The sequence below is a fragment of the Schistocerca gregaria genome, chromosome 3 (genome assembly GCF_023897955.1).
Source record: "Schistocerca gregaria isolate iqSchGreg1 chromosome 3, iqSchGreg1.2, whole genome shotgun sequence".
NCBI lineage: Eukaryota > Metazoa > Arthropoda > Insecta > Orthoptera > Acrididae > Schistocerca > Schistocerca gregaria.
The window spans coordinates 894,693,193-894,707,204 of record NC_064922.1 but is presented as its reverse complement, the minus strand read 5'-3'; the positions used below and the strand labels follow the sequence as shown (position 1 = coordinate 894,707,204).

General features: G+C 35.4%; 1 protein-coding gene across 8 annotated transcripts in view; it reads right to left on the bottom strand.

Annotated features, from left to right (window-relative positions):
* Positions 1-12,435, bottom strand: part of LOC126355143 (WASH complex subunit 5) — a 165,418-nt gene extending 152,983 nt beyond the window's left edge. For 2 of the 8 annotated variants that reach the window (XM_050005332.1, XM_050005333.1), the window contains exon 1: positions 12,157-12,409. The gene's annotated coding sequence lies outside the window, so the exon portion shown is untranslated. Of the gene's footprint in view, positions 1-12,037 lie in introns of all 8 variants that reach the window. The other 6 variants (XM_050005339.1, XM_050005338.1, XM_050005334.1 and 3 more) reach the window with 5 other exon arrangements.
* Between the last annotated feature and the right edge of the window lie 1,577 nt (positions 12,436-14,012).

Genomic DNA, 14,012 nt, shown 5'->3' with positions numbered 1-14,012 from the left:
TGGATAGATGTCTGGCTATTACACATTATGACCCTCTTCAACTGTTGGCGGTCTCTGTCTGTCAACAGACAAGGTTGGCTTGTACACTTTTGTGCTGTAGGGTCAATCTAAATGAAGGGGTCCAATAGAAATTAAGTTGGTTGCTTGACCATTTTTTAATATTTTTAATATGTGATTACCCTGTATTTGTGAAGTTCAAAACAATTGTTAGAAAAATTGTACCTTTCACCTTTACTGAATGGCGGCCATTTTTGTTTGTAAATGTGTGACGATGTTTCAGTTTAGTGACGTTAGCACATATATGAATATCTCTGCACTGGTTTAAGTTAGAACATTGCAATTGACATGATTGTTTTTAGAAAAGAGTCCTCTACAACATTGTCTAATACACAAAATACCCTAAATTCAAAAATAACCGGTCAAAACAACCTCCATAGTTTGGTATCCAAATTTTCAAAAATCCACTTTTTAGGCCCAAAAATAACAAACAAGGAGTAATTTATGAGAGTCTACTTTTTTCGTATAGTTAGATATCATACACAGCTAGTCTCACATAGAGCAAGAACACTTACAAATGTTTCCTTAATTCTTTATGAAGTTTTGAAATTTGAAAATTTTTGTTTTTTGTAAAGTATGGGGTTAGTTATCTCAGGTGGGACTGAATATAAAAACTGGATTTTTGTACACTTTGTACACCTATATGATAGCAACATACTGCAAAAATTTCAAAATTGATATCTGACTGTGAACAAAGATATGAATTTTTGAAAATGAGGAGATACTTCACATTACTCTACAACTGATCTTATGGCTGTAGCCTATTCATATGTGATATTGGCGGGATATAATCAATTATTATTGAAGTAAGGTACTGAATTATACACAAAAAGTGGAAACATTACTGGAAGTAACACTTATATTATTTTGACATACTAAAAATAAATATTTTCAGTTAACATCCTTTGAGATGCGTCTGTTCCTAAACCTGGTGGTGAATGTTAAGAACATTTACTTCGTCAGACAGCTTCTTTGATATAGAATAAGACCTCCCAGTTGCTGTGGTAAGTACAGAGATTAGATTGGATTAATACTTGTTCCCTAGATCATGAATACGACAATTCTTAATGATGTGGAACGTGTCAGGTTAATGAAAGATATCTGTACAAGATATTACATTACACAAAATATTGCATGACACTAATGTTTAAGTTAGATTTTTTTTTCCTTCCCCTCCCTTAATTTATATCTAAAAATTCAGCCAATGAGTAGAAGGGGTTGTCATCTAGAAATTCTTTTAATTTATTTTTAAATGTTGGTTGACTATCTGTCAGGTGTTTGATGCTGTTTGGTAGGTGACCAAAGACTTTTGTGGCAGCATAATTTACCCCTTTCTGTGCCAAAGTCAGATTTAACCCTCCATAGTGAAGATCATCCTTTCTCCTGTTGTTATAGCTATGCAAACTGCTATTACTTTTGAATTGGGTTGGATTATTAACAACAAATTTCATAAGTGAATATATATACTGTGAGGATCCCTAGATCCTTAAATAGATGTCTGCAGGATGACCATGGGTGGGCTCCAGCAATTATTCTGATTACACGTTTTTGAGCAATGGATACTTTTCTACTCAACAATGAATTACCCCAGAATATGATGCCATATGAAAGCAGTGAATGAAAGTAGGCATAGTAAGCTAATTTACTGAGATTCTTATCACCAAAATTTGCAGACCATCGATGTGTTGCTTCCAGTTTAACCTCTCATCAATGCACACACCTAAAAATTTTGAAAATTCTACCTTAGCTACAGACTTCTGTTCAAAGTCTATATTTATTACTGGAGTTGTGCCATTTACTGTATGGAACTGTATATACTGTGTTTTATCAAAATTTAAAGAGAGTCCGTTTGCTGAGAACTACTTAATAATTTTGTGAAAAACATCATTTACAATTAAATCACTTAGTTCTTGGTTTTTGGATGTTATTACTATTTTTGGATGTTATTACTATTCAAGAACTGAAAGCTTCCTTGAAACATTTTTCATTGGTATCCAAACTTTACCACTAGTAGATTTTTTGAATGATGTTCTTGGACCAGCATGGTAGTAAAAATGCACAAATACATCATTGTTCTTCAAGCTTATTCTTTCATCATTCACACATGCCGCTATGTCATTCAATGTTAAACACAGAGATGTGATTTCACTGACACAATGATCCTCATAAATTTCGGTTTCTTGTGTTACGGTACATAGCATCAAACTAAATTTTCTGAAATGTCAAGGAATTTGTGAAAATGCCTTCTTCCGTTTATAGGTTTAGTTTTCAATCCTGGTTTGAGGTGTTGTTTTCATATGCAGAACCACTTCTTCTTTCTTGATCAGAAAATAGGTAATGCCTTTAATATTATCCTTGCAAAAGACTTATATACCTTGTACAGTAAGCATTTGGTCTGTGGTTGGCCTTTGTAGGCTGGCTTTATTTACTTCATGTTTTGTTGTACCTCCTACTCCATTACATGCATTTTGACCATGGCAAGATGCAAAAAGTGCCATTCAGCCTCCAATCAAAAGTCTGCTTTGTGGTTGCATAAATTTGAAAAATTCTTTTAGTTCTTATACTGACTACCACTCCCATCTGAAAAGTATATCAGCTTCTCAACCTAGGGAAAATTTTCTTTTCTTGTAATTTATTACATACTTTTGAAACACATGTACAGGCAAAGTGCTGTACTCCAAGTAGTCGCTTAGAATGCAAATTGAAGAACTGCAAACTTCATCTTTCTCATTTTTAAAGTAGAGAATAAATGGATCCGCTGTTGCCTAGTCATTCGCCCAGTAGTACCCTTGGATTGCATCCTCAATCACAAATGTAAAATTTTCTGCAAAATCAACTAGCACTTTGTATTCAGTTTCATGAAGTTGTGCTTTTTTTTTTCTTTAAAAACTTACTTTGGATTTAGAAACATAGTGGTGACTTTTGAGTTTTTGTTAAGTTATCAATTATAGATTCCAAGTACTCTTCCTGAGATTTAACCACTGATATCATTTCTGCCCTGTCAGTTGTGACCCACTATTTGAAGGTAATACTGTCTGGCATTTCCTCATCATATTCGTGAAACAGTTCAAAAACCCTTTCCTTAGCAGGGCATTTATTACACAAACTCATCATGCAGTCATAACTGTTAGTGTCACAGACCATTAAATATAGTAACTGTTTGTAGTTAAGATCAGTGAGTTATGCACCCGCAATCATCAGTTTGACATTTTGTTGATATAAACAAACAAATGCAATGTGTGTCCCTGAGGATCCAGCCAAAATACACCATTTCGAGTGGAGGTCACAAAATTTAGACCTTCCAATTTTGCATTCAGGATGAGAATTTTTGAAAGCTACATAAAGTTCATTTAAATTTGACAGCATTGGTCATTTCTGCTTTGTTACTTTAACTCAATTTATAACAACTCTTTTGCTATCTTTGAAACCTGGGCACATTCTACTATTTTCATCATCTTCAAAAAAACTGCTGCATCTTTTTAATTGTCTTGTTTGTAATAGCCAAGAAACTAGCAAATGTCTGAATGATGGATTTAATGAAAGCAGATGTAAGTATTAAACCTGTAAATATTAGAAGTTTAAATTTAATTCATGTATATAATTTTACTGTTTATTGACTGAGTATCATTAAAATTAATGAAACTCAAGTGTTTCTAATTACATTTTAGTAATGTGTTTATCTGACATATTCCACAACCAGGAGGATTCCCTCTTTTATGGGTCTATGGAATGAATACTTAATCTAATCAGGTGTTCCCCAGGGAAGCGTCCTAGAACCTCTGCTGTTCCTGATCTATATAAATGACCTGGGTGACAATCTGAGCAGTTCTCTTAGATTGTTCGCAGATGATGCTGTAATTTACCATCTAGTAAGGTCATCCGAAGACCAGTATCAGTTGCAAAGCGATTTAGGAAAGATTGCTGTATGGTGTGGCAGGTGGCAGTTGACGCTAAATAACGAAAAGTGTGAGGTGATCCTCATGAGTTCCAAAAGAAATCCATTGGAATTTGATTACTCGATAAATAGTACAATTCTCAAGGCTGTCAATTCAACTAAGTACCTAGGTGTTAAAATTACGAACAACTTCAGTTGGAAGGACCACATAGAAAATATTGTGGGGAAGGCGAGCCAAAGGTTGCGTTTCATTGGCAGGACATTTAGAAGATGCAACAGCTTACACTACACTCGTTCGTCCTCTGTTAGAACATTGCTGCGCAGTGTGGGATCCTTACCAGGTGGGATTGACGGAGGACATCGAAAGGGTGCAAAAAAGGGCAGCTCGTTTTGTATTATCACGTAATAGGGGAGAGAGTGTGTCAGATATGATACGTGAGTTGGGATGGAAGTCATTACAGCAAAGACGTTTTTTGTCGCGGCGAGACCTTTTTACGAAATTTCAGTCACCAACTTTCTCTTCCGAATGCGAAAATATTTTGTTGAGCCCAACCTACATAGGTAGGAATGATCATCAAAATAAAATAAGAGAAATCAGAGCTCGAACAGAAAGGTTTAGGTGTTCATTTTTCCCGCGCGCTGTTTGGGAGTGGAATAGTAGAGAGATAATGTGATTGTGGTTCAATGAACCCTCTGCCAAGCACTTAAGTGTGAATTGCAGAGTAGTCATGTAGATGTAGAATCTAAACTCTAATCTTCACTTATACCTACTCCTTTCTTCTTTCCTAAAACTGGAAGAATGCCTTTCTCTTTCACTAATTTTTGTGTTAGTTTAACCAAACAATGAGAAACATTGAATTCGTGAACTTTTTTTCTCTTGACCAAGAGTCAGGGAGCAAACTTAAAATTTTAACTTTTACCTCTTTAGATGTCACTAAACATTTAATTTTAATTTCTCTATTAAGCTCAAACATTCAGTGTCAGATGATGCTGGTACGGTATCTGTATTATTAAAGCACGATTCCAAGTCTCTTCTAATTTTGTCATTATGTCATTAACAAGCTTACATGATTCTGGCTGTTGATTTTCACAACAAATATTTTTGAGTGACAATTTGGACACAGGGAATTTCCAGGAATCACATTACGTTTCACTTGGGAAGCTGTTTCACTCTCACATAACAAGGAAAAATGTTCAAGTTTATTTCCCTCAAACATTTAGTAATAGACTTTTTATGAACTTTAAGTAGATCACAGCACTTTCTTCCAAAAATGTGATTGTACTTCAGAATATATTTCTTCTCATGATACTCACACACTGATGTCACAGAAAAACTTACTCAGAATTTAAACAAAGTTTGCCGAACTTCATCAAATTCATTGACATTTTTCAAGTTTTTTGAAACTGAACTGTAAACTGTTTTGTGACACACTTCACTTGCTATCCACCCAACAGAGCACTGTTCATCCATGTTATTGCATTCCTGTTAATCTCTCAAAATTAATTACAAATTACACACAGAACAAAGCACTTAACACAGCCTACACTCTCGATGAAGTATTTACATCCACTTTAACACAGGTTTCAGAACATACTGACTACAACGCCACACCCAGCAATAATGTACTTCCACAATGCTACACCCGGCAATAATGTACTTCTTTATTGACAATAAATCTAAATGTACATGGGTATTTTTATTACCATAGAACAAAAGCAAAAGCTCTTGTTGTTTAATATTGCATTATTAAAAATAAACTAGATGAATATTGGGTGATGGTATTAACTAAATATGTCACAATTAAATTTTATTGCAATGAAAAAATAAACCACTTAAATAGGCAACAGCCTTAAGATCAGTTGTAGAGTAATGTGAATTATATGCTCATTTTCAAAAATTCATATCTTTGTTCACAGTCAGATATCAATGTTTAAATTTTTACAGTACACTGCTATCATATAGGTGTACAAACTGCGCAAAAATCATATTTTTATATTCAGTCCCACCTGAGATAACCAACCCCCAAGCTTTACATAAAAAAACCAAATTACAAAAATTCATAAGAAATTAAGAAAACATTTCTAAGTGTTCTTGCTCTATATGAGGCTAGTAGAGTCATTCCATGTCAAATCAACACACTTTAATTAAAATTTTAACTCACCCTCTTAGATTTTGCTGAAAGTTGGTATACTTATAGAGGGTGCTGAAACTAAGAAAAACACAAAATTTCAATTTTTTATCTCGAACCATTCCTGAAATATGGCTATGTAAACTTTTCAAAAACTGGCCAAAAATGTGTGAACGTACTTTTTTTAAAATTGCCCTAGGAGCTGCCCTAATTGAGCTAGAGAACTTAGAAAGGTGTCATTTTGCATGCTCTTTCCAGTGATGTACACCAAAACATAGCTTCTAATTAATAACCATTTTCAAAGTGGTAATTAATATTTTGATTTAATTTTTTTACGAAAAGTAAATAATTGAAAATTTTCAAAATATTTCCATAATTACTTCATACTATTGTAAATCACATGGCAAAATATAAATCTGGGATGATGATGGGTTCATTGTTAAAAAACATTATTCCGGACTCTTGTTTTTCACTAACGGCCCTAGTTTGACCACACTGACCTTTACGGGAGTATGTCAGTAGAGGACCGTATACATAGGGCTTGATGTCTGTACAATAATTCAGAGACTGGAGCCATTGTTGAGATGATGATGTCTGCATCGTTACCTTCTAAGATTTTGTGTGCCTACAGCATTATTGTGCACTGTGGTTTTAGTGCAAATCAATTGTTACCTCTGTGTTGACCAGTCTGTATCTACTATATTTAATAGTTCATTTTCAAGCAAATCTATACCTTGAAGGGCAGTTTATAAGTGGTTTTTGTATAAAGATGGAACCAAGTAAAAATGCTCCTAATTACATTGTTCGGCAGTCCAAAAAAATTTTGAAAGAGAAAGGATTCATGGAAGGTCCAAACCTAAAACCAGGGAAGTGTTTACCAATAGAAACTGTCAAAACTGTACATTCATTTAATGAAAATGATGAAGTTAGCAGAGCAATGCCAGGTATTAAAGATTGTGTGACAATAACAGAAACAATTGGAAATAAAACAAAAATATCAAAAAGACTTATTTTGTGTAACCTTAAAGAGGCTTACAAGCATTTTAAAGACAAGTTTCCTAACATAAAAATAAGTTTCTCTAAATTTGCTGAGTTGAGACCAAAACATTGTGTATTAGCTGGCCAGAGTGGCACACACGCTGTCTGCGTGTGCACAACTCACCAAAACATAAAATTAATGATAGAAAATGCCAAACTAAATACAGTAACAAACAGCAGCTTAATCAATTTTAAGCAGTGCATTGCAAAAATGCTTTGCAACCCATCATCAGTTGACTGCAACATGGGAAACTGTGAATACTGCCCAGGAGAAACTGTCATAAGTAAAAATTTAAAATACTTTTCATGAAAACTTAATTGAACAAGTTCAGTTCCGACAGTGGAAGTCAGTTGACTGATGTAACCTAGAAATTGTTCAGAAAACTTCTGAAGAATTCATAGATTTATTTTGTGGTAAGATGTCAACTTTGATTCAGCATGACTTCATTGCCAAGCAACAATGAACATTCCTCAACTCCACAAGAGAAAACCTTATGGAAACTGAATTTGTTGTCATATGTGATTTTTCAGAAAATTATAGGATAGTTCTACAGGATGAAGCTCAGAGTGTCCACTGGACAAGACAACAGATTAGCATTCATCCTTTTGTTATATATTACAAACAGGAAGACAAAATTGAGCATATGAGCTTTGTCATTGTTTCTGATTGTCTGGAGCACAATACAACTGCAGTTTACACCTTTCAAAAGAAGCTAATTTCATACCTAACAAATAAATTTCAAAATATTCCAAAAAAGATATACTATTATTCTGACAGTTCTGCCGCTCAGTATAAAAATAAGAAAAGCTTCCTGAACCTTTGCCTTCATGAGGAAGACTTCAACATAAAAGCTGTGTGGCACTTTACAGCCACAGTACATGAGAAAGGGCCTTGTGATGGAGTAGGGGGTTCAGTAAAGAGACTGGCAGCTCGTGCAAGTTTGCAAAGACCATACAAAAAACAGATCCAAACTGCACGAGATCTATTTGTGTGGGCAGTAGATAATATCACAAATGTTGATTTTGCATATTCCACTCAAGAACACGAGGCTGCTTCAGAAATATTCTTCAAAAGCCGACTTGAAGAGGCACTGACAATCAAAGGAACACAGCAATTTCACGCTTTCATTCCCAACGCTACATCAAAATTAATACTTCTCAGGTGATATGCAGAGTTGGGAGAGGCAAGTAACATCACCAGACAAACTGAAGTTACAAGATGTATCAGGCTATGTCACCACTGTATAGGGCAGAAACTGGTGGCTTGGGTACAATTTAGAAAAAAACGAAAAACTTGATAAAGTGAAAATAACTTTTCTTCATCCATGTGGACCACCTAAGTCATTCTCTTATCCTGCACATGCAGATGTCTTGTGGGTGTCAGTTGTGGATGTTCTCACAAAAGTGAATCCATTTACTCCGACAGGGACAACATACATTCTTAATGAAAGTGATGTAAACCAAACCCGGTCAGCTTTATTACAATGTAATATGTGAAGTTCCAAGACAATTTATTGGGAAACTACTTTCAAATCAAAACTTAATTTTTGTCTCAGGTTACTGTTAATGTATATTTTATAGAAAGTAGTTTCAAAATTATTGTTAGTACCTATTGTGTTAAATTTAACTATGTATGGATACGTGTTACTCAAAAATAAGCATTACGTATTTAATTTGTTTAATAGTTCCATTTCAAACATCATGGACCAGAACTATTATGTAAATACTTGTACTTATTCATACTTTATTTCGGTTTGTAGTTAAATGCTCAATTTCTTGTTTTTGTTATATCGGTTAATATACTGTTAGTGAAGTTGTATGAAATTAAAATAAGCTGTGAACTTAATTATAAAATATGCTGATTTGTTTTGGTTTAATAAAGTGATGTTTTGATATTTCTAATACTTTTTTTACTTACCTTTCAGTGTATTTTAAAGAAATTCCTGTTTGTTAAAGGTCAATTTGGTCAAACTAGGGCCGTCAGTGAAAAACAAGAATCTGGAATATTTTTTTTTAACAATGATCCCATCATCATCCCAGATTTATATTTTGCCATGTGATTTACAATAGTATGAAGTAGCTATGGAAATATTTTGAAAATTTTCAATTATGTACTTTTTGTAAAAAAATTAAATCAAAATATTAATTACCATTTTGAAAATGGTTATTAATTAGAAGCTATGTTTTGTTGTATATCCCTGCCAAGAGCATGCAAAATGCTGCAAAATGACACCTTTCCTAGTTCTCTAGCTCAGTTAGGGCAGTTCCTAGGACAATTTAAAAAAAAGTCCGTTCACACATTTTTGGCTGGTTTTTGAAAAGTTAACATAGCCATATTTCAGGAATGGTTTGAGATAAAAAATTTAAATTTGGTATTTTTCTTAGTTTCAGCACCCACTATAAGTATACCAACTTTCAGCAAACTCTAAGAGGGTGAGGTAAAATAGGTGTGTTGATTTGACATGGAATGACTCAGTAGTGTACGTTATCTAACTACAGGAAAAAATGGACTCTCATAAATCACACCTTGTTTGTTATTTCTGGGTCTAAAAAGTGGATTTTTGAGAATTTGGATACCCAACTTTAGAGGTCACTTTTGAATTTAGAGTATTTCGTGTAATAGACAATCTTGTAGAGGACACTTTTCTGAAAACAATCATGTCAATTGCAATGTTGTAACTTAACCCAGTGCAGAGATATCCAAATTTTCACTAATGTCTCCAGACTGAAAAATCGGTGGGCCTACAAATAAAAATGGCCACCATCCAGTAAAGGTGCAAGATAAATTATTTTAAAAACTGTTTTAAGCTTCTAAAATATAGGGCAATCACATATAAAAAATTAAAATATTTAAAAATGGTCAAGCAACCATCACTGGACCACTTCATATCGATTGAACCTGTACATTTCCCTTCAGATTTCCATTTCACTATCGCATCAAACAGTGGAATTAGGGATGTTTACGAGCATGGAAATCTCATGTACAGACGTATTGCACAAGTAACACCCAATCCCTGACCACATTTAAAGCCTGCGAGTTCTGCGGAGCACCTAATTCAGCTCTCTCACGATGTCTAATGACTACTGAGGTCGCTGATACAGAGTACCTGGAAGCACAATGCACCTAATATGAAAAACATATGAATTTGAGGATGTCCAGATACTTTTCATCACATAGTGTATATGTGTAAAATAAGGGAAAGGCAACCACTCATCTACAGTGGACAAAACAGCACTCACACTAGCTTTGAGCACTAGTTCTTATCCTAACAATAGAACACACACATACACACACACACACACACACACACACACACACACACACACACACACACACACACACACCACACCGGTACCAAAACATAGGCTCCTGTGGCTACGCAAGACTTGCCATCGTCACAGGAGTGTGCGTTTGGATATTTGTGTGGTTCTGTGTCTGAATGTGCGTGTTATTGCTATAAACGATCTAGAGCGATTTAGTGCAAATTAGTTATTTATTCAATTGTGTGCACTCCCCAATACCGATGCGTATTTTTTTTTTTTTTTTTTTTTCAGAATAAACTAGTGTAATTACCTTAAATTATATCTTTTGAAGAACAAAAATTAGACTGTAGGCATACCTAACTTTAGTTTGCTATAACAGTATCTGCCCCTTATGCATTCCTTAATTAGAACAGTACTAGAATACCACACAATCACAAACAGGAGTATTACCTATGAAGAATATTACAAAAGTTCTCCCTTCTAAATAATTTCTGTCGCCAATATGCATACAACTATATGTAATCTTCTAGTTACTACAGTCAATGTATGCCAGACGGTGCACAGTAAATCATGCCTTCCATTCAGTTCTAATATAACCATCATGGCCATTATGTGACGTGTATATGGAATGAAAAAATACTTTTTCTCAATTTGTTTCAGAAAGCCCCATCACAATTTTGAGATTAAGCCATAAAATAGCTCAATTTTTATTATACCATTTCACACTTAACGTGGCTGTGATTTTCTTGCACTGAATAAAAAATTCTATGAAAAACAGCATAGTTCCATCTGAATGTTCCTGTACCTATGGTAGAATACGTCGGTGGCTGGAGAGTGACGGAGTAAAGGGTGTTTCATTATTATGTGCGAACAGGTCATGAGTAGATTCCTTGTGACAAATACAGGGAAACATTCGCACGTTATGGTGTAACGTGATTTTAGAATAGATGTGTAATTTAATGATAAATTAGAAGCAGGTTGTGATAAAGCGACGAAATTTGGGAAACTCAAACGTATTCCGGATACAAAAATCGTAAAGGAAAGGGTTACAAGGATTAAAGCCTTTGACGCATGAAACATCGAATCGCTTCCTGAATTTGATTAGAATCTGTAGCCCTCAAGTTGAAGCACCTTCACATGATGTGTTACGAAGGAGCACGGAGAAAGAAATTTTAAAATTTATCACTCATAATATTTTGGGCGAGAAGGAAATGCGTGGTTAAGGATTAAGTTCTGCTGTCCAGCCCACTCTACCGTTTCTCGGTTAAAAAAGAGATTTGGAGATTTTTCCGTGAATAATATCAAGTTATAATACATCGCGATCAATAGATTCCTACAAAAAAGGGCTGGTATTGTGTCTCATACATTCATAAATAATCCTTATAAATTTATGTGAATTAATCGACAGAGTGCCTATGAAATATCAATTCTGTGGCGTACTAAGAGAAACTGAAAAAACAGAAAAAAATATTGAACCGGTATATGATCTAGTCCAAATTAGTCGTCCAGTGTGGATTTAACTGGAAAGACCTCTAAATCTGCAAGTAATACTTGGTTCTAATTGTCGACATTTAGAAACAAAATAACTCTCAGCTACTCTTGAATCAATGTAAACCGTTTTAACGTAATGACAACAGAAAGCAAAGAAACTAACTCATTACTATAACATTCCGCCACACATACAGCACAAACCGGTCGGCACATCATTTATCCATTTAACAAATTGTTTCTCTCACTTAACCCATGCATCAAATATTCATATTCGCAACTCACCATTCGCCTACGATAGTATTTAATGTTGTCTGAAGTGTGACTTCCTTTCTGCTCGTTTTTGTTTAGTGCATTCATTAATTATATTTGTAAGTATACAAAGCAATGACTAAACTGTCATTATCATTGTCATAATTTCGGACAATTTTATTTTATCTATCACAAAACTCCAGTGCATGAAACATAAATACTGCATAAACACACAAACACGGAAAAGAATATATTTTGCTGTCACATGTCAACTAAATAAACAAACGTGAATTACATATCGAATCAGAACTTGATCGACTTGTATGTATCGATATCCCGGAGAAAGCGATAGAGAGAGCGTATAGCGATTATATTATACATAATTTTATTCATTTCTTGTTCCTTGGGTCTGTTCCTTGGAACTGCATTACTCGAATATAGAATATGTCACATGTAACAACTACTTGCTGTATAGTTACCAAATGTGACGAAGAAGAGAAATCGATGGCGTGTATTAGGGATAAAGTAATAAATGATCCCCAGCTCTTAGCAAACTATGTAAACGAGCATTTTTCCAGTATTGCAGAGAAGTTCCAGCAAAAAGTCCCCAAACAAATATAACACCTGTAAATAATGTTGCACTAAATACAATGATGTTACTTCCAACCACAGAGAATGAAGTCAGTAAAACAATTCAAAAACTAAAAAATAAAAAGTCATTAGGCTTACCTGAAGTACCAATGTGTGCACCGAAACAATGCACAGGGATTATACAGGGTGTTCAAAAAATGATCGGTATTTTTGAAACGGCAATAAAAACTAAACGAGCAGCGATAGAAATACACCGTTTGTTGCAATATGCTTGGGACAACAGTACATTTTCAGGCGGACAAAGTTTCGAAATTACAGTAGTTACAATTTTCAACAACAGATGGCGCTGCGGTATGGGATGTGAAAGATATAGAAGACAACGCAGTCTGTGGGTGCGCCATTCTGTACGTCGTCTTTCTGCTCTAAGCGTGTGCTGTTCACAACGTGCAAGTGTGCTGTGGACAACATGGTTTATTCCTTAGAACAGAGGATTTTTCTGGTGTTGGAATTTCACCGCCTAGAACACAGTGTTGTTGCAACAAGACGAACTTTTCAACAGAGGTTTAATGTAACCAAAGAACCGAAAAGCGATACAATAAAGGATCTGTTTGAAAAATTTCAACAGACTGGGAACGTGACGGATGAACGTGCTGGAAAGGTAGGGCGACCGCGTACGGCAACCACAGAGGGCAACGCGCACCTAGTGCAGCAGGTGATCCAACAGCGGCCTCGGGTTTCCGTTCGACGTGTTGCAGCTGCGGTCCAAATTACGCCAATGTCCACGTATCGTCTCATGCGTCAGAGTTTACACCTCTATCCATACAAAATTCAAACGCGGCAACCCCTCAGCGCCGCTACCATTGCTGCACGAGAGACATTCGCTAACGATATAGTGCACAGGATTGATGACAGCGATATGCATGTGGGCAGCATTTGGTTTACTGACGAAGCTTATTTTTACCTGGACGGCTTCATCAATAAACAGAACTGGCGCATATGGGGAACCGAAAAGCCCCATGTTGCAGTCCCATCGTCCCTGCATCCTCAAAAAGTACTGGTCTGGGCCGCCATTTCTTCCAAAGGAATCATTGGCCCATTTTTCAGATCTGAAACGATTACTGCATCGCGCTATCTGGACATTCTTCGTGGATTTGTGGCGATACAAACTGCCTTAGACGACACTGCGAACACCTCGTGGTTTATGCAAGATGGTGCCCGGCCACATCGCACGGCCGACGTCTTTAATTTCCTGAATGAATATTTCGATGATCGTATGATTGCTTTGGGCTATCCGAAAC